Source organism: Anguilla anguilla, chromosome 1 (genome assembly GCF_013347855.1).
Source record: "Anguilla anguilla isolate fAngAng1 chromosome 1, fAngAng1.pri, whole genome shotgun sequence".
Taxonomy (NCBI): Eukaryota; Metazoa; Chordata; class Actinopteri; order Anguilliformes; family Anguillidae; genus Anguilla; species Anguilla anguilla.
The window spans coordinates 25,643,859-25,663,304 of NC_049201.1; the positions used below are offsets into that span (position 1 = coordinate 25,643,859).

A 19,446-nucleotide genomic window follows, 5' to 3' on the forward strand; every position below is an offset into this window, starting at 1 on the left:
TATTAACAGAATAAATAGGTAATGCATTCTATGTCCCCTCTACTTTAAGAGATACCCAAACGACATAATGACTGCCTAATTGCAGTTCACTTACAGGTCACTGAAAACCATTACCTTGACGGGACTGTCTATGTTTACTCAAAAAGTCATAGCCTATATAATAGGGAATTAATTCAGAAACATACTGGAGGGTAGAGGATGCTTATTAAGGCAAAGCCTCATTTACACTGTTTTTATTTACATACCAATGAGTAGGAGAATCACAGCCTTTTTTGCATTTAAGGTGATTTCTGCAGAATGTTCTTAGTTTATCTCACAAAGCTTCAAGGCGCCAATCCCGGTTAATTTTCACTGCTGAGTTACCTTAATAAAGGAATTTATTACATACATTTTAGATTGTCCAGCACCTGTTGAAATAAAATGTGTCATTTTATGCTTTCATTAATATTTATATTATGGGAACATGATGCGTGTGCCTTGTAAAAAGGATACTGTAGGCCTACAGCTATACATGTTTGTTTGTAGACCTGTTTTAAATGACAACGACAGACAAAAATGAAATTTCGTCGAATATGTTAACGCTGTTCAAAGCCATATTGAGTATTTCTGCTTAGGCTATAGGTTTTTATCTCTCCAGTCCGTATTATTATGGAATGAATAATAGGTGAAAATCTAAGTCTACGCCAGCAACTGCTGATGAGTCAAGCTCACAACTCCCTCCCATATAGGCTCGGCTATCTATTAAAAGGTGTTGACGTCAGAGAGTGCAGCCATCTTTGGTGAGGGCAGAACTGCTTCCTGTTGAAGAAGCATCTAGGTGGTCAGTATCCACCACACGCAGTTCCTTTGCAGCAAGCCAGTCCTGAAAGAAGGAGGTGGGATATCAGTCGCGGTTGAAACCGGCAGACATTTCCTTTCCTGAACCGACTTCGATCCGCCTAACACAAGCTCAGGTATGTGAGGATTTTTCTTTTTTCTTATTTTTCCTTTTTGTTACTTTAATGAATGGATTTTAAGCTAAACAAACGTGGGAGATGATCTAGCCTATTATGATTCGTATTTTATTCGTTTTTCAGGAACATTCAGATTTGTCCTTTACACCGCTCAATCTCTTGGTTCTGAAAGGCGACCGCTGCTTAAAAATGCAATTTTGTTTTGGTTGCTTTTGTATAATATTGCTATAAAATAATATAAAGCTGTGTTCGTTTTTGCGTCATTTGATCAATGTGCAATGGTTTATATGTTAATAGCTAGAAAGAATATACCTTTAAAACAGCCGATATGGGTTGGAGACGCAGTGTGCTAACGCGCTGGGTGTGGGCGATTTGTTTCAGCACCTTGGAGAACGCTTAACTAAGAAGCTAGCGCGCGAAAGGGGAGACTCTAAATAGAAAAAAAGAAACACATACAATCGTTCACCTAAGCGGGTTTAATGTCGGTTCAAACATGGCTTTACGTTTTGTTACCGTCCTGTTTGCAACCGAACGCGTGGATCTTTTAAAAGGATTTCGGGGATTTTGCGCATGTCTACTCGCCTGACTGATGCAGACGGTTGCTGACAGATAGATAATGTTTTGCTCCGCCATTCCCGCCGCAGCAGAAGAATGAAACAGCCAATATGATTCCCATATTGTATCTGAAGACCAACGGACGATCAATATATCTGGCCTTGCGGTTAATTATTGCTTGCAAGCGTTATGCGGAATGAATGGGATATTGCTGACTCTTGGAGAGGATAACGCAGGAGGAGGAGCAGTGCGAGATTTGGTCCGTGGGCTAATTATCGATTACTGGGATGTCCCTGCAAATAAACTGCGACACAGTCAGTATAGCTCTGATCAGGGGAAATGGTGTTGATGGTGAGATGTTTCTGTCAGACATATCAAATGTTTCATTAGACGTCCGTTCCCTTTAGTTGCATTTTTAAAATAAAAAATGGCAGTTTTGTTGTGAATATGACGGTTTAAGGCTTCCTGGTGGAAAGTTAGGGCGGAGGCAAGGGTAAAATGTGTGGGGGTGGGGGCGAAAGGGGGAGGGGGAGGCAGTGGGCGGTTGTGATTCATGCAGGGTAACTGAAATATAGCGTTCGCTTTTTAATTATTTTTTTTTTCTCTCACGACTGAATCGTGTCAGCAATCCACTGAAAACTGTACACCGACCCCGCACGTCACATGCCTAAGGGAACCCCGCAACCCCCCAACACCCACATTGGACAGTCTAATCCTCCGATTTAAGAAACACTTGACATAGCATCATTTTCGACGGCAGCTGGGGATAAACGTGTAAATGTAACGTATCAGTTTTTTTGCATAAATATTTACACATATTTCTTCATAATCACCTTGAATTAGTCCATAGATTCGCATGCAAATTAATGTATCCATTGGCGATAATATTCTGTGTAAATCTGACACGAACTATTAGGGTAATATAATATTTATTGAGATATGTATTATGTCCAGACATTTGGGTTGTGATGCCTGCCTGTTATTGAGGTCACGTAGGCTACTGGTAGCCTATATATCGCACCAAGATAGATTTTTGAACCTCAGTATTGTTATTTACTTAAGTATTTAACGAATGATAGGCATCAGTTCACGCACATATAAAGTATACCAGATTGTTTACACCATGATGAAATTAAAACAATTGTGTCTTTTGTAATAGACAACGTGCTGGTCGTCGAATATTGTTTATCTGTATTGGCTTCCTGTAGCGTTGCATGTACAGTATGTCCCTCTAAACGGGACTATACTATGCAGCTTATTAACTAGCAAAGCAGAGACGCGCTCGGTTAATATAAGATGTAAGAAATACATTGTAGAACGTCGAAATCGGTTTGAAAGGAAGCCAGAAATGGGAATTCTTGAAGCGCGACTGCGCCGCATGTTGCGCATTTGGAGGGCATGTTATATACCGTGTTCTCCCACTAGGCAATTGCCCACAATTTTTTAATCCGAAAAGAAAAACGAGATTACGCCGGTTTTCATTTCGTATTTGTTGGTATTCATTAATGACACGAGTGATATATATCAATGTCATGCTGTTTTGGCTGGCATGTTTGATCAAATATGTGAGCTTCTGTCTTTGCTTAAGGTTTGCTTGTTTACTGCAGCCTGCGTTTCTGCAAGCAATGTGTTGGCACTTGGCACGCTCCCTGCTCCTGCTCGCTTAATGCGGCTTACATCGGGTTGATTGTGGTGACAATGTTTCTGGATGTCCCCCGAGTTATGCTGTGATCTTGACGCATTGCCTTTGTTTCATTATGATCGTCTGTCTATCGATTGTTCAATGTGTTATATCCAAATGCATTGTTTTCTGCGTGATTGCTTTACAGTATTCTTTTACCAAAATGCGGTTTTCCATGAAGAGTCTTCAACCGATTTTTCCACACAAACTGAATTTGTTTTTAAAATATAAAAGGACGAGTGCTAATGCTGCTCATCACACGTACTTCTCGTTGTCCCATTTTTGCTGTCCACTAAAGTTAGCACTACATTCTTACAGATTACCCTTTTGTTTGACAATTAAACAACATGACCTATATCTCGTGTATTATAACGCATAGGACAGCGATGTACTTGACAACTTATAAATGTGACCACCAGTATCTCTATCTACACACCTAAAACTGAATCAACTGATTCATTTTAAATAATGACGCTAAAGTCACCCATTAACATCAGTGACTAAAAAAGATGGCGGAGTCTCTTACGGTTCCATGCGCGGGTGCCGGGAAATCGGTGGCTGCAATGGTCTGGCTGATGATTGGCGAGTCATATTAAGTATTCATTTAATACATATCCACCAATATAACACTTGTACATAATGGCACACACTGCAGCCAATGGGAATTTAATTGTGAGCAGTTTCTTTTGAACGGTCTACTTTATTTATGGCTTTAATATTTTATATTGAATTGAAATTTTAACTGTACGTCAAGCCTAGGTATTCATCGGAGGGCTTAATTGCGCTGCAGCAACTGAGAGGTAAGAGCTAAGCCAGTGTGGGAATGTGGCTGCACTCAACACACGTGTGGCCCATATGTCACCATAACACCCCAGCTGTTACGCTCCAGGAGGAGTCGTCTCGTTCCGTGGACCCCTTTGATTGGAAAACAGCGACCGTTCCAAGTGAAGTAACGGCAGCGGCAGCGGCAAATGCCATTATAGATGCAAACAGGCGGTCACCGGGAAAGGCACGCGCGTCCTAGCACGTCTTCCCTTATATGGAGGATTAAAAAATAAAATTCAGTCCTCCTCCCAATCTTGCGCATTCTTTATGGCCATGAATGTGGCGCATTTTTCATCTCCATTTCCTCCACTCGCCAGCCCTCCTGACAACCTATGTATTGATATCGCCGCATTTAAAATGATTTATAAAGATGAGGAGGAGGTAAGAGGCAAAGTGGACTAGAAGGTGAAACAGCAGCGTTGCTCTGTCGTGCCAGTCAGCCCCTCTTTGAGAAAGGCCTCTGTTTTGAGGTCTCCCTGAACGAGTGGCCACCTCATATTCACATGGCGTTTGAAAAAGTCATAAACTAGTATTTATGGGCTTGTTCAGTTGGTGAAATGAAATCGTTTATTTACCAATGGTGTGTTATTTACTCATGGTTCCCATCTCCATTCAGTCTGTTTTTCCCAGTGGCACTGCAGCATTAAGCTTTTGTGAGTGAGTGAGTGACTCAGTGAGTGAGAGGTGAGTTGAAAAGCTGACGATTCACTACATGATACTTTATTTATTTGATTAAATATTAAACCAAATACATGTGTCAACGTGTGCCTTCATGGTCTGTTCATGAAAAACCAATCCAATGAAAATTCAGAGCACAATGAAAACTTGCAAACTGTAGCTGAGTAACTGTAAGTTTGTCAGAAGGTAGTTCTTCTGTCAACATGCTGGTCTAGTCCATACTGATTCTTACAAATTATATTACTTGTTAAAAAGTCATAGGTTGGCCATAAAATTAAAATGGGAAGGTCAGTAGAATCCCTGATAGTAACAATATCCAATCCAATTTATTCTACAATCTAATTCAGCTGTTCATTCAGATATATAAAAATAAATAGAAGACCAGATATGTGTCAGTGCTAATAAAGCAGTCCATCATGAGGCCGAAAAACCAGAACAAACCAATCAGAGACATGGCCAAAACATTGAGCATGTCAAAGTAAACAGTTTGGTGCATTGTTGGGATGCAAGAAGGCACAGGTGAGCTCAGCAACAACAAAAGACCTGGTAGACCATGGAAGACCACTGATTAAAGAACAATTTTAGTTGTGATGAAAAATCCCTCTTTCACTGTTGGACAGATCAAGAACATTGTCCATGATGTAGGCTCAGACTACACCAGCATAACCTCAGAGGCTTCACCGGATTTGTGGGATGCAAACCACTGGTAAGCCGCAAAAACGGAATGGCCAGAGTTTGCAAAAAAGCCCATCAAAAAACTGTTCTGGAACAAAGTCTTATTGACAGATGAGACAAGTATTAGACTATAGCAATGTTGGAAAGAGGAAAGTGTGGAGAAATAAAGGAACTGCTCAGGATCCAAAGAGCAACCACCCTCTATCCCGTCATCAGTAAAACATGGTGCAGGCTTGGCCATGAACTGGCTCACTTGTCTTCATTGTGAATGCTGACAGCAGCAGCAGGATGAATTCTGAAGTGTATAGAAGCACCTTATCTGCTCAGATCCACCAAAATATCTCTAAACTCATTGGATGGTGCTTATTCTCACAGCAGGACAGTGACTCCAAGCACACTGCTAAAGCAACCAAGGAGTCTCTCAAAGGCAAACAATGGAATGTTCTGGACTGACCAAGTCAATCCTGAATCTAATTGAACATGGGATTTACTTGCTGAAGACAGAACTAAAACAAAATGCCCCAGAGCCACTCAGTAATTGAAGATGGCCTCACTAGGGAAGATACCTAACGTCTGGTGATATATTGGTGGTAATTGATCACAGACTTAAGGCAGTTATGAAATGCAAAGGATTTGCTACGAAGTTCTAAACATGATGACTTTATTTCAGATTCAGATTATGCCAATTTGTCGAATTATTTTTGGTCCCCTAAAATTGGGGGACTATGTATAAAATGGGCTGTACTTCCTACACACATAACCTAATATGGATGTAAATACACTCAAATTATTATGTCTTGATTTGGTCGAAGTTGCAGAGCAATACTTCCAAGCATGATTATTCCTGAGGTCAAAAAACGAGCATCCAGTCCTATACACGAAGACGGGACGGAACAGCTGTCAGGAGTGGGGGGGGTGTGGGGTCCACACCCTTTTATATCGCAGCGGTCTCGTCTAGAGAGCGGGTTACGCAAGTGAACAGTGCCATGGCTGGTAATGGAAGGGGGAAAGAAAAAAAAACCCTCACTCCGACAAGATTACCGGAGCACAGGCCCTTAATCCCCGCCCCCGAATGGGACCCTCTGGCTTTAATGTGGTAATCCTGCACAGTGAAAGATGATTGCTTTGGGTTTCCTGAACACTTCTTTATCGGTTCTCCCTCTCATGATGTACACAAAATAAAATGAATGAAAATGCCACCTTCCCCATCATTATGGAGAGTGTAAGCAAGCAGCGAAGCAAGTAGCTATGTTGAAATTAACAGTTTGGGGTGTCACCATCAATCTGTGGCAGTAGACACTTTTATGGCGAGCTTTGTAGCTACAGTTTACATAGACCTAAATGCTTTTATTGCTTGAAGTAGAATAGATTCCAAAATATCAAGTGTAATCTAAATTAATTATGAGATTAAATGCTTAATCAAATAATTTTTTTCCTAAAATCTGATGGTATCAGATAATAAATAATATGTTAAATGTTACTACAGAAGATTAGAATTTTTGAAATGCCTGTCATTCCAGAGGTACACTTAGGACAGGTACAAATTTAGTTTGGATAAGTATATTTCTTTCCTATTTGCCCTAAAATAGCTTAATATTGAGCCCTGACTTTCATGTTTAACATCATCATATACTGTATTTATGTAAATATTTTAATTAATGTGTGTTTGTGTGTGTGTGTGTGTGAGAGAGTGAAAGAAAGAGAGAGAGAGAGAGAGAGAGAGAGAGAACATGTGTCATCCTCCCAATTTTACACAGGGACAGGCAGTAACTTGATAATGATATACACACACATGCTGAGTCCCTACTTCATTTTTTCATGGGAGTGTTGGATCACTTAGCTGCAACCAAACAAAATTATCTTCGGTTTTCTCACCCTTAAACCTGCAGGCACATCTTCACTTCAGATTCGTTAATTAAAACAATGTTGTGGGCCTTTTTAAACCGTCTTGCCAGACTAGACAAACACAACATTTTATTGAAACAGACTTTGCATTATTCTATTATTTTTGTACCATATTCAGAAAATGGTGCCTTAAAAGTGAGTTTAATTGATATGCAAATATGCCCAGTTTGCTGGGCACTGAGCAAAATGGAGGGGTTCAGGCTGGCTGTAGTGTGCAGGCAAAGCACAACTTGAGACACAGGAATGGGATAGAGACATTTCACATGGATGCAATTAAAGTTCAAATAAGGGAGGAGAGTCAAGAAAATGCCCTGTGCATAATCCAATTTGGCATGCCTGAGTAATGCACTTATCTTTCATCTAATGTAGAGGAAATATTCCATGAAGGTTTTACGAAGGTATATTATTACAAATACCTGAATTCAGTCAACATTTGTTCTGAACTCACTGTGTAATTTTTATTCTTTTCTTCACAAATTTCACTTGCATTCATGCATTCAATTTTAAGTTAAAGACGAATGTTTTTGAATAAAGGAATTATTTTCAAATGTATATTTATAAAGTCTGTGTTTGACTAATGTATTTTTTGTGATGTCAAATGGCAGTATGTTGCTCACTGAATTCATATTGTTTGAATAAGTTATCCAAGCCCAATCATTTGAAGACCGTATTCCACCACTCCAGCTTCGCAGCCATCGATGGCTGTTATAGTGCTGCTTTAGAGTGCGGATAATGCCAGTGCTAATATTGTACAGAGTTAACGTGGGCTAATGTTGGGGTTGATATTGTGCTACATTAATGTGGGGTTAATGCTGAGGTTAACATTGTGCTGTAATACTTTGGGATTAATGTAATGGGGTTCATTTTGTGCTATTTTAATGTGAGGTTGATACCAGCTGAGATAAACCCTCACTGTGGACAGTTGCCACGGTGCGATGATGACCAAACAGACGCTCCTGCTGTGCAGCTCCGTCCTTCTCAAACTGCTGATCACCTGACCTGTTTATGCGGCACCGACTTAGAGCCTTGTGTGAGAGAGATACGTATCTTGCACCAGCTAAGCCTGCATTCCGTTTTTTCTTCTTCGCTCCCTTGTCTTTGCTCGTAAAAGATGAGACCTTTCGTTCAGAGCCAAGTTCCTAATGGCTTTCCTTTGTCTTTGTTTGAACAGACCTTCAGATATATAGTAGCTAGACAAGCTTCTGGCATTTTTTCCTACATTTATTTGTTAATTTTTTTTTCTTTTTTTATAAACTTGTGTTGGGCCCACCTGCTCATCCTCACCATTTCGGTCAAGTACAGAAACCTGTCAAAACTCCTCTGAATGTTTGACAGCATGTGTTTGACAGCATATGGAAAAAAGTGTTAAGGTGAGGACCTGACGTTATGAGGGTCCACAAAATCTCTGAGTTCCTCGTTTAAAAGGGGGACCCAGTCTCAGGATTATCCTCAATGTCCGCTCCTTCTCTCAATGAAATTGAGGATGTCCCTGCTTCATTTTTTATAGGAGAGTTATTTCACTGAGCCTGCAGGCACACCTTAATTTCAGATTTGTTAATTAAACGAATACTGTGGGTTTTCTAATCCTCCTTTGAGTTTGAATGTCGGCCCTTGTATTTGAATCTAAAAACAGGCTGCCGTCGCATGGCAGGTGCTCAGGTGCTTATGGCCCATGAAAGGCTATAAGCTTGCTGTTAGTAAGCCCGTACTATATCTGCTTATTGTCTGTATGTCTCCTCCCTTTCGAGTGCGTAGTGGACTGTACCATTTGGAGCATTGAACACTTACTCTAGGCCACTAGAGGTAATCTGGGTTGAGGCACAGTAAATGTGACTTCTGTCATCACAAACCAATAAAAATGGATGGAGACAGGAAAAGGAGTAGTTGTCTATGATATATACAATATAGACATATTTATCTATTTTCTTGACAATACAGCTGAAGTAAATGGATGTTTCCCAAACAATCTTAGCGCTTATTTATGGGTCCAAAGGAAATCTGTCACAGAAAAATGTTTTAGTGTTGCATAGAAGCTTACTGGCAACATCCCCTGATGAGTGGGAAAAAAATGCTTCATTGGGTAAACCTAAAGTTTTCTTCATTTTGTTACACCTATAGTTTTAGGCTTTCTCAATAGAACATTTTAGGTTCATTTGAATTTTTCAATTGAGAAAACCTAAAAATAGAGATATAACTAACTGAAATAAACATTTTAGGTGTGTCCAATGAAGCATTTTTTTCAGCACATCAGGGGATGTTGCCAGTTTCTATGCAAAACATCCTGCATAGTATGCCTTTAACATGAATTACCATCCATAAGTGCAACTCAAATTCTTATTTTTAACTACAAACTTGAACAATGAATTTGAAACATTTTTCCTTGTGACAAAAAGACAATATTAAAGAAATGAATGCAGGAAACATGTGCTGGGATCTTTCCAAAATGTTCTGAAAATCATAACTTGGGAACCAAAATGTGTTATATGGGAAGATGCTTAGAATCCATCAACAATCTTCCTCAAATTTAAATGACAAATAAATTCTTATGTTCATTGTTTTTATTGATTATTGGAAGTGAAATTTGACTTGCATTGCCAGTTGCTGACTGTATCCATGTAAAAGTCTTTAAATGACACTTGAAAATCTATGTATTCATCAATCTGAGGTTTTTCAAGGATATTGCAGGAAGCTAAAAATAGTAGACTTAGTTCCCAAAGGCACATACAAACATACCCACGCATACGGCAAGGTGTGGAGAGCATGAACAGGAATGCTATGCGTGTTTGCAGTAAATAGTGCGTAAGGAACACCGTGCCTTTGCAGATTTTGCACACTGCACTGTGCATATTTCTGGGCCTCAGGAGTGCAGGAAATGTGTCGTTTCAATGATGCGCTGACCTCAATTCAGCTGGCATGTGCAGCAGGGGTAAAGCTCTGGATAAACAGACCATAAGACGGACTGAAAAAAATATATCAGCGGCGAGCATTTGGCCGTGCCGATTATAGATCAGTGAGTTGTCAAGCTTTAGGCTCGCAAATGAATGATAGAAGTTTTTCACTGGAATATACCATATTAAGAGCTGCTTATAATGGTCCACAGGCGGCTGATCACCAGTATGTTATTCTGGGTCTGTGCGTGTGTATGTGTTTTGCATGTGTGAGATCCCCCCTACAGTGATATTCAAACTCCCCCATACAGTTATAAAGTTAAGCATCTCTCTGGAGTTTTTCCTCTGTGTCTCTGGGGCCAGACAGCCTTGATGCCTCCTCCTTGTCCCAGGAAAAAGCACAAGAATTCAAGTACGAGTTCGATCGCATCGGGGGTCCCCAGGGTGGGGGAGGGGTGGATGGTGGGAGTGGGGTAGAGCAATGTCGTAAGTAGTGAATCAGTATAACCAGATTATAAAACTGCACCAGTCCTCTGTGGTTCAAAAATTGCATTTGGCTACAAAATGGGAGTTCCGCTTCCTAATGCAAGGGCTCTAATGTAAAAACCTCAAAATGGCTGCCTTGCTGGTGGCAGCCACTTCTCTCTCATTGTTTTGGTCTCATGGAAAATGGAGGCCCTCCCTCACAAGTGCTGAGTCTGCACATCGCATGTTGGGTGAATTTGGCACTTTCTGGTCTCCTGTCTAGGGCCTGATGCACTGTCCACTGGAATCTATCTGACCCTTCTTTTACTGTGTGCCCATCTGTTACTCCTGTCAATGAGTGCATTGCAAAGGATCGCTCATTTTCACTTTCCCCCTCTCTCTGTGATTACAGAGCAACAGATGCCCCACAATTGTTTGCTTCTGTCTAAAAAAATAGTTTGTACATAATAATCAATATTTATTATTATTATTATTATTATTATTATTATTTTATTTTTTTTAACAAATTTAATTTTCCTAACTATGCTGAAAATGGGAAAAAAATCCAACACTTGCATCTCATTTTGAGTCAACTAAATATAGTTGAATTAAACTGTTTGAACCCAGGTCTCTGCTTGACAAATATATTATTCTATTTTGTTATACATGTTATTTCAAATACATATAAAAATGTTTCATTAAGTGAATGTTATATGAGCTTTATTCTCAGTTAGACTCATATGAAAAGATAGTCAAAAGATTTTAATGCTACCTAAAGGGCTAAAGTTTTTAATTATACTGCAAAGATGTTGGCTATTGTTGTCACAAATATTCTGTTTTCAAAATTTTGGCTCCAATGTTCTCAAAGGTCATTACATCCGTAGCATTGAATTGCCAGAGATCAACCCTTCTGCTTGGGTTCCTCTTGGTATGGATGTCATGCCATTGAATGAGTACTTTAACTGTATGACTGACTTACATCACATTATTAAATTGGGGTATTGATTACATCAATCAAGCATTGATTACATTGATATGTTGTTAAATGTTAATTATGTATTGTTCATTTAAAAATGGTTATTATTGCACATTCTATTTAGATTGTGATTGGTGCTCTACATGTGTATATGCAATATTGATGCTCAAAATATAAAATCAATTCGCTAAATGTTGTTTGTGAAGAAAAAAGTACCCCTTGCACGTTTTTACAAGTCGACACTAAGGCCAAATGTTTATTGAAAGAAGACCCATCTACTGGTACTTTGGCTCATTGGCCTTTGTGGATTTTCTATCATATTGCTCGATTATTTTTATCCTACCACCAGGATAGGACTCAAGTACGGGGCTCTTTCTGACAAACCGACGAAACCACCGAAATGTCCTGCGAGCGCGATCAATGCAATCCACACATTCACAATAAATGTAGCTATTGCACCTTTTATCCTGAAAATTATTATAAACATATTGGTGCATGTGAGATGTGGTTTGGTATATTTGTTTTCTTGATATTCCAGATGTATTTGTGTATTTATTTATTTATTTATTTATTTATTTTGATTACCATTTGCTGTTGCACAAGCAGTTAGCTCCTCTTTCTGGGTTCCACATTAAACAATAGAACACAACATGACATATTCCAAAACCGAATTATCTGACACAAAACCAAGCGACCTTTGTCAAAACCCTGCAATCCTGTTTTTGTGCCCCATAGAGAGACGTGTTGTGTGTTGAAAGCAGTACCTCAACCCAAATATGTCAACTAATATCATCACAGCAACCAGGTCCAAGGATTTTTCCTTGATATGCAATGTTGACTTTGAAAGAACTTAAAAATACCACACTTGAAAACCACATGCAGGATGTTTTGCCCCCCTTTAAGAATTTACATATAATATAAACATCAATGGTGAATTAAAAATCTAAATTTTTGAATAAAATAAATCTTCAAGCTAACTTCGCCTGCCAATTGTTCTCAATGCGGGGTAGTTCTATCCCTTGGGAGCACAGAATTCCCCAGTATGTGGGGGCAGGTGTGGATTTGTTTCTTTGTTTTGAAAGTGTTTCTAAGCCTACATATCCTGTAATGGAAAATTCATTGTACATAATTTTTTCTGAACCAAAAAGTACATTTATAATGAAGGCTCAACAGGAAGGCTTTCCCTAATGTGCAGCCCCTTCCCTCAGCCCTCCACAATGATTTCATTATGTTTTATTCACGAGGTTTGGAACTGTCAAAACCATCCCCTCGGCACCTGATTGCAGGTGTAAAGTCCATTAGCCCCTTGCTTAATTTTTAAAATCCATTTCTAACCTCTCAGAAATAGGTTACATATAGTTATTGCAGCCTTAAATGGTAATACGGAGTTATGAACATAATCAAAATCGATTACAATGCTCAGAGTGCCCTTCGAAAGACCATCTTACGGTGAATACCGTAAATGGCGGTGTGCTTGGCCTCATTTAAACCGAGGGAACAGCACGAAAAGAACAAACAGAAGGCACATATTCCTCTTCGGATCCCTGCAGGATGCCTTGGTCTGACTTTAGAAGACTGTGGGTGAGCACAAAGCTTATAGTGATTTGTGTAGCCTGTATGTGGAAAAACAAGGGCACATCAGTGAGCAATAGCTGAGCCTAAATGCAAACAGACATTTGGCACTGAATATTCATGTGTAGCTCCAGTGGAATTGCCCTTCTACACCAAGGTGGAATTTATAATAAACAGACAGGTTTCTACACTATGATGGTTTGTTTGAGATGAGTTCCAATTCTCTGTGTATGTTTGGATCTGTGTGTGTGTGTGTGTGTGTGTGTGTTTGTGTGATTCTGTGTGAAGAACTGAGTGAGAGCTGGTATGATCACTCGGATCTTACCTCTACAAAGGGAGGGGGCAGAGATTGGGCCAGGTGGTGGCAGAAATGGGCAGGGTCCACAGTGGGGAAACCAAGGGAGGAGGTGGGAACTGGGCCAGGCAGTAGGGGAAAGAGTAGGTGGCCTTCCATGCACAGGTGTCTGTCTGAAGTAAAAAAACTAAATAAAATGAAATCTTTGTGTTTTCTATATACTTGTGGTTACCGGGCAGCTCATCCTGTTGTCGGGTTCTAGATGCACCCCAAAGTCTGGCGTCCAGTCTAAACCATGCCAGAGACAACTGTTAACCGTCAGCCTTGAATAACTGGCTTACAGCATCACTCAGGGAGGCAGGTGGTAGTGTAAGGTCTAGCGGCTCACTAGCACCTGCCTCTGCTAGGTTGGGTTTGTTCAGTCCGCCTGCACAAGCTGAACATGAACAGTACTCCTCCAAAGCACTGACTGTGCAAACTAAACTGGTGCTCTGTGCTCTCCTAAAACCCACAGTAGGGCTTTCAGCAGCAAGACTGGGTTATAAGTACCACTGGGTGTCCCAAATTGCAAGTAGAAAGGAAAAATCTTGGCAAAAAGCATGGGGAAAAAATGGTGAAAAAATAAACTCTTTCAAAATGGAGAAGAGAACCGTGATTAATGGCGCTATGAATATTAATGAAATGTAACTGACAGTGAAGACGAGGCCCTGTGAGTAAGAGTGTGGAGGCAGCTGCCATTGGGGACAGGATAATTCGGTAATGTAGCTCTGGAATCCTCCTACATTTGCCTCTTTCCGGGTGACCTTTGTAATGAGGTCAGAGAGTCAGAGACATTTACAGCACACATTTACACTGCGATGTGTTTCTGTTCACTAGGTACAGACAAACCCTGCTGGTATGAGGTGTGTTTGTGGTGTGTGTGCTTTTTTCAGTGCTGAGAGAGGACATCGTAAGCCAGCTGGACACGGGCATTTCTTGTGTATGAATTGTGCTGGTTGAAGGAGAAATGTGTCTCTTTTGAGGCATTAGAGAGTGGTTAACAAGCAAACAAATGCTCAGAATTCTCACGAAAAGGTATTAGAGCGACTAGTGGCACGCAAGCTCCTTAGTTACCCCCTCTGTCACGTAGCTTCCCTGTAAAATTTTACACACCATAGCACAGCCAATGTCTAAACGAAGGCTTGCTACAGTACACAAAAAGCGTCATCTCCCCTCTGTGTGGTATTCGGGTCCTTCTGATTGAGGTTTGCTGCACATTTGCCGCGCGCCTCGCTGTGGGATACGTGCAGAGAGGTAAAGAGGAGCAGAGAAGGGCCGTGTTGCTTAAATCCTCTTTCAGCTGAGGGTTTAAGCTGTGCCGCGGTTCGGCTGGACCAGTCCGCAGCAGAGCGCCGCCGGCCAAATCAAATCGGATGACTGTAGCGCCGTGCGGGAGGGAAGGAGGGAGGGAGGAGGAACGGTGTGTGTGTGTGTGTGTGTGTTATCAGCCGGATGTCATACTCAATGGAGAGGAACCAATGAGGATTTTTAGTCTATTCGTTATTCATTTCTTGAGGCCTCGAACCTACCGCCATGTGAGGTCTTAGCGTGTAGACGTGAATGAGACTCGGTGGCACAGTGCAGCTGTGACATTTGGTGGAGCAAATGAGAAAAACAAAAATATTTGGTGGCTGATTCAGGTTCTCCAAGCCTCTATTATTTTTTTTCCAGAACAGTATTTTTGCTGAGAGCTTGAAAACTTGTGCATGAAAACAGGCAAGCTGCTAGGTTTTACTAGCCTTTATGAAAACAAATATGCAGAAGATGGGAATTTGCATTCAAGAAATTCAGACCTTTTTTAAATGCATTTCCTAAGAAGAGATGAATGTTAATTCAGTTTAGTTGGCAGAGGAACCCAAGGAGACTTGCATAACAGAAGAGCTCCCTACCAAATAAATTATTGTTTTAACATTATCGTTTCAAGACATTTTGCTGACGGGCCTACCATCCTTTGCTATCGAGCCACTGCAGCTGGTCAAGAATGCTGCCGCCGTCTTGGTCTTCAACCTGCCGAAGTACACGCACGCCGCTATTGAACACCCTGCGCTGGATTTCGGAGGCTGTCCATATTCAACTCAGATCTGTCAACCTGGCATACCAAGCTGTGAATGTGCTACCTTTCCCCGTCAGTGATTACACCATACGCTCCAAACAGACATCTCCATTCAGCATCGTCTCGCCAGCTGGTAAATGGCTCAAAAATCTGCAAATGAAAATTTTCTCTGGAAAATGGAAAATTTGAAAAGAGAGAAATAAAACCTTATCTCATTCTGCTTCCCACTTGCCTGGCTTGTGCTTTCCACCATAAGCCTCCTCGAGTATCCTTTTTTTGGAGATTTTACAAGCTGTGCTTCATCCGATATCATTGTCTTCTGGAATTTTATTTGTTCCATATCTGACTTGCCTTTGGACTGAGTGTCAGGGAACCATCCTGGCGGGACTGAACAACGGCATCCCAGAATGCTTGCTGCGCGCTCTTTTCGCTTATGCAGCCTCAGGCCAAGGTGGCAGCAAAGAGCCACTGAATCCCCGCCCACTTGCTTCATATGGTCGGAGACACCCTCGAGGCTCCAGTACATCAAGTCCACTCGCTGAAATTTAACACAAACAAGCATTTCAGCATAGCCAAGGACGGACATATTAAATCTCGTCGCTGAAGCAAATGCCTGTTTCATGTCCTGAATGTATTTTTTTGATGTTTATTTTCCAATCTGAGTTTGAATGATACTTGTCCAGATCCAACTGGCTTAAAGACTTACAAATGTTTAGGATTCTATGCAGAAACTATTAATAAGATGAGTTCCATTATCTTCCATCTACATGCATTTACCTTGCTACACTGACTGGTCAATCCTGACCACCACTGGCATCAAGCCTCGACAGCTTCATATGCCATGACCCTTTAAAATGGCTGCCCATCATTGCAACGTCAGCCATCATTCAGAGGGAGGGTACAGAGTATAGCAAATATGATGCATCAGCATCTGTAATATAAACAGAAGTTGATCTTAGCAAATACATTTTAATCAGCTGACATTTGGAAATGCAGGTTAGAGAGAAATATTTGTCTGACTTTATCCTTCTTACTCGCCCACCCACTGGAAAGGCTATTTTTATTATTTGTGAGTATAAACCACTTTAATTAGACTTGTGTCATTCCAACTCAAGTGGCATTTTTGTTATATCGGTCAGAATCAATTTACTGAACCAAGCACACAGGGACTTCTAGAGTGCTCTGAATCTCTCTCTCTCTTTCTGTCTTTCTCTCTCTCTCTTTGTCTTCTCGTTTTCTTTCTTGTCCTGTCTCTTCACATTCTTCCTAATTATGATCTTACAGTGGTATTGAGAACATTCTGGGATCTTAAAGTTGTCATAAAGGGAAATAATGTGTCAGTTTTACATACCTAAATTACTGTTCTTGCAACTTGATAGCAACCGTACCCTGATGCACAAGACCATCATCAACAAACACATGCAGAATAAACGATCGTATTCAGTTTATAGTCTAATGCTATGCTACAATAACTCGCAGTATAAACTTCTTCTGCATCGACTGCATTTTTAATACATGGATAAGAGCATCTGCTAAACTAATGTAATTATGTAATAATGCATGTGTCTCAAAAATTAAAAATGGAATAATCCATCCACCATGTAAGTAGTAAATATAAATAGCAATTAATGCGCTATATTGAGGATTGATGTTTCCTGACATGGATTATTGTGGTTGTGCCAGCTCATCCAATCAAGCACATTCCTGAATCTGAGTTCCGAAGCCTATTTCCTCACATTTTATTTGTACACAGCAATATGCATCCAATGAAACAGACATTCCACGTTTACTTCACAAGACTGCCTTTAACTCGAGTAATGACATGATTTTGAATGCATGTGTTCATGTCACTGAAACGCTGTCGCTCATGATTGATGTTGAGCAGGCAGTTCTTCACAGATTACACGGTTCTAGAGGTTCACACTGCCTCTCCTTGTGCAGGAAGGGCTTACCTGTTCATCCATCTTGTGTGTGTAGCTGTAGTGTTGAGCGCTTGCAAGCAAATCAAAGCGAAGCCGCGAGTTTGGCTCTCAGCCGCGATACCTCCGCACAGATGGCATCTTCTTGCCTCCCTTGGAGCTTCTTCGCGTCTCTGAACGCCAAACTTGGCTGTAAACATGGCCAGGTTGTCGTTGGCAGTTAGCAAGTGGGCTGAATTTTCTTTTTCTGTTTTATTTTTAAATTGTGTCTTAACTTTCTTTTCTGCTGAATTTGACGCTTGGGAGAAGATGTCGGGATTTGAAAGCATAGCATTCCTTCTCTGCCTGAGGCCAGAGCCCTTGCGCATTTCCCTACCATCCAGATGGAGTTGTACTCTGTGTCGCCAGATGCTCCTGATTTTCCCTCTCATCTTCCAGTGAACCATATATAATGCAAAGTCTTCTCCCCATACCTCCACTCTTGACTATTTATGTGAATGTGAAAGAAGAGGCACAATAATTGTTTTTAATAATTCTTTTTTTTATAATTTCTACATTTGATGTTATGTTCTGTGTTTTATGTCTTTGATTATGTATTTTGTCATTTATTTCAATGGCTTATAGTATCTGGAATCAAGTGTGCAGTTAAATGCATGCTATTCATTCTCAAAGGAATGGGACACATTATTTTCAGTGGTGAATGCATCAAATCAGCCAAGAGGATAATAAATTAAATATTTTCACAAGAAAAGAAGGTTAAAAACAACAAAGCTCAAACTAATTGTGTCAAACTGGTCATGCAACTATGGGTGGCAAAATAATTTTGTGTTTTATAGCTTGTTTTGATTCTGATTTGGTGTCCAATTTAAGATATCTGAACAAGGTTGAATAATGGAAGCTTAATTAAACAATAATAACTGAATTATACATCAAATAAAAACCATTTTGTTGTTTTTGGCTGTAACATTTATAAGTATAATAATCAATGATATTGATAACTAATTGATAATGATGAATATATAATAATACAAATTATAATACAGTGCTTCTGCGTTATACCACCAGTTAAAAATCAAGGGCTAAAGTTGGCAATAAGTGGGGCTGGTGGAAAAACACAGGTGGGGAAAACACTTTCTTATGTAAATAATAATTATTCACAATTCAACAAACTAAAACTGCAGTGTATATTAATTAATTATTATATACTGTATTATATATTTACTATATATTAACAATCAATTATTAATACATTTCCATACTAAAACTGCAGTGTATATTAATTATTATATACTGTATTATATATTTACTATATATTAACAATCAATTATTAATTAATTTCCATACTGTTGCTAATATATTGGCCAACATTTTTTTTAACAAACACACCAATGTACCATTATTATGACACCTACAAATGTGATTTTCGCCAATTCTTGAGCCAGTTGCCAAATTTACAAGCTTTTCTTTTAAAACCTTATGAATAACTGGAACATTTATTTGGTGAATAATTTATGTGTTCAAAATAAGGGACAACATAGCAGGAGCATTTTCACCAACCAGCCTTCTTGAGAAAACAATAACAAAACAAATCATGCTCATACATACGTTAAGGGGAAAGGACCTCCAGCCAATCCGGTCTGAACATTTTGTGAATAGAGAAGCACATGAACAAGAATTCAATGCTTTACAAGGTGCTGCTACTTTTGACCAGGACTATCTAAATGAATCCATTTGCGTCTCACAAATATAATCTCTCGTTGACAGGCTTTGGTATCGTTAGATGCAATAATACATACATATCGATTTATTGTGTAGATTTGTGAATTTTCAATTTCCTTTTTTTTTTTTTGTTCACTGGTTGTATAGCAAGAATGTAAGCAATGCATTCTATACATTTGATCAGCTCCGAGAGCTGGCAAATATCAGGCAGTAGGGGCGCTATAGCAGGGAGGAAATACAATGATTTC

At 39.9% G+C, this 19,446-nt stretch overlaps 1 protein-coding gene across 3 annotated transcripts in view; it reads left to right on the plus strand.

Annotated features, from left to right (window-relative positions):
• The first annotated feature begins 800 nt into the window (after nucleotides 1–800).
• The window catches only part of snap25b (synaptosome associated protein 25b), a 43,558-nt gene continuing 24,912 nt past the window's right edge, over nucleotides 801–19,446 (plus strand). For 2 of the 3 annotated variants that reach the window (XM_035436022.1, XM_035436003.1), the window contains exon 1: nucleotides 801–953. The gene's annotated coding sequence lies outside the window, so the exon portion shown is untranslated. Of the gene's footprint in view, nucleotides 954–2,171; nucleotides 2,289–19,446 lie in introns of those variants that run through there. The other variant, XM_035436013.1, reaches the window with a different exon arrangement.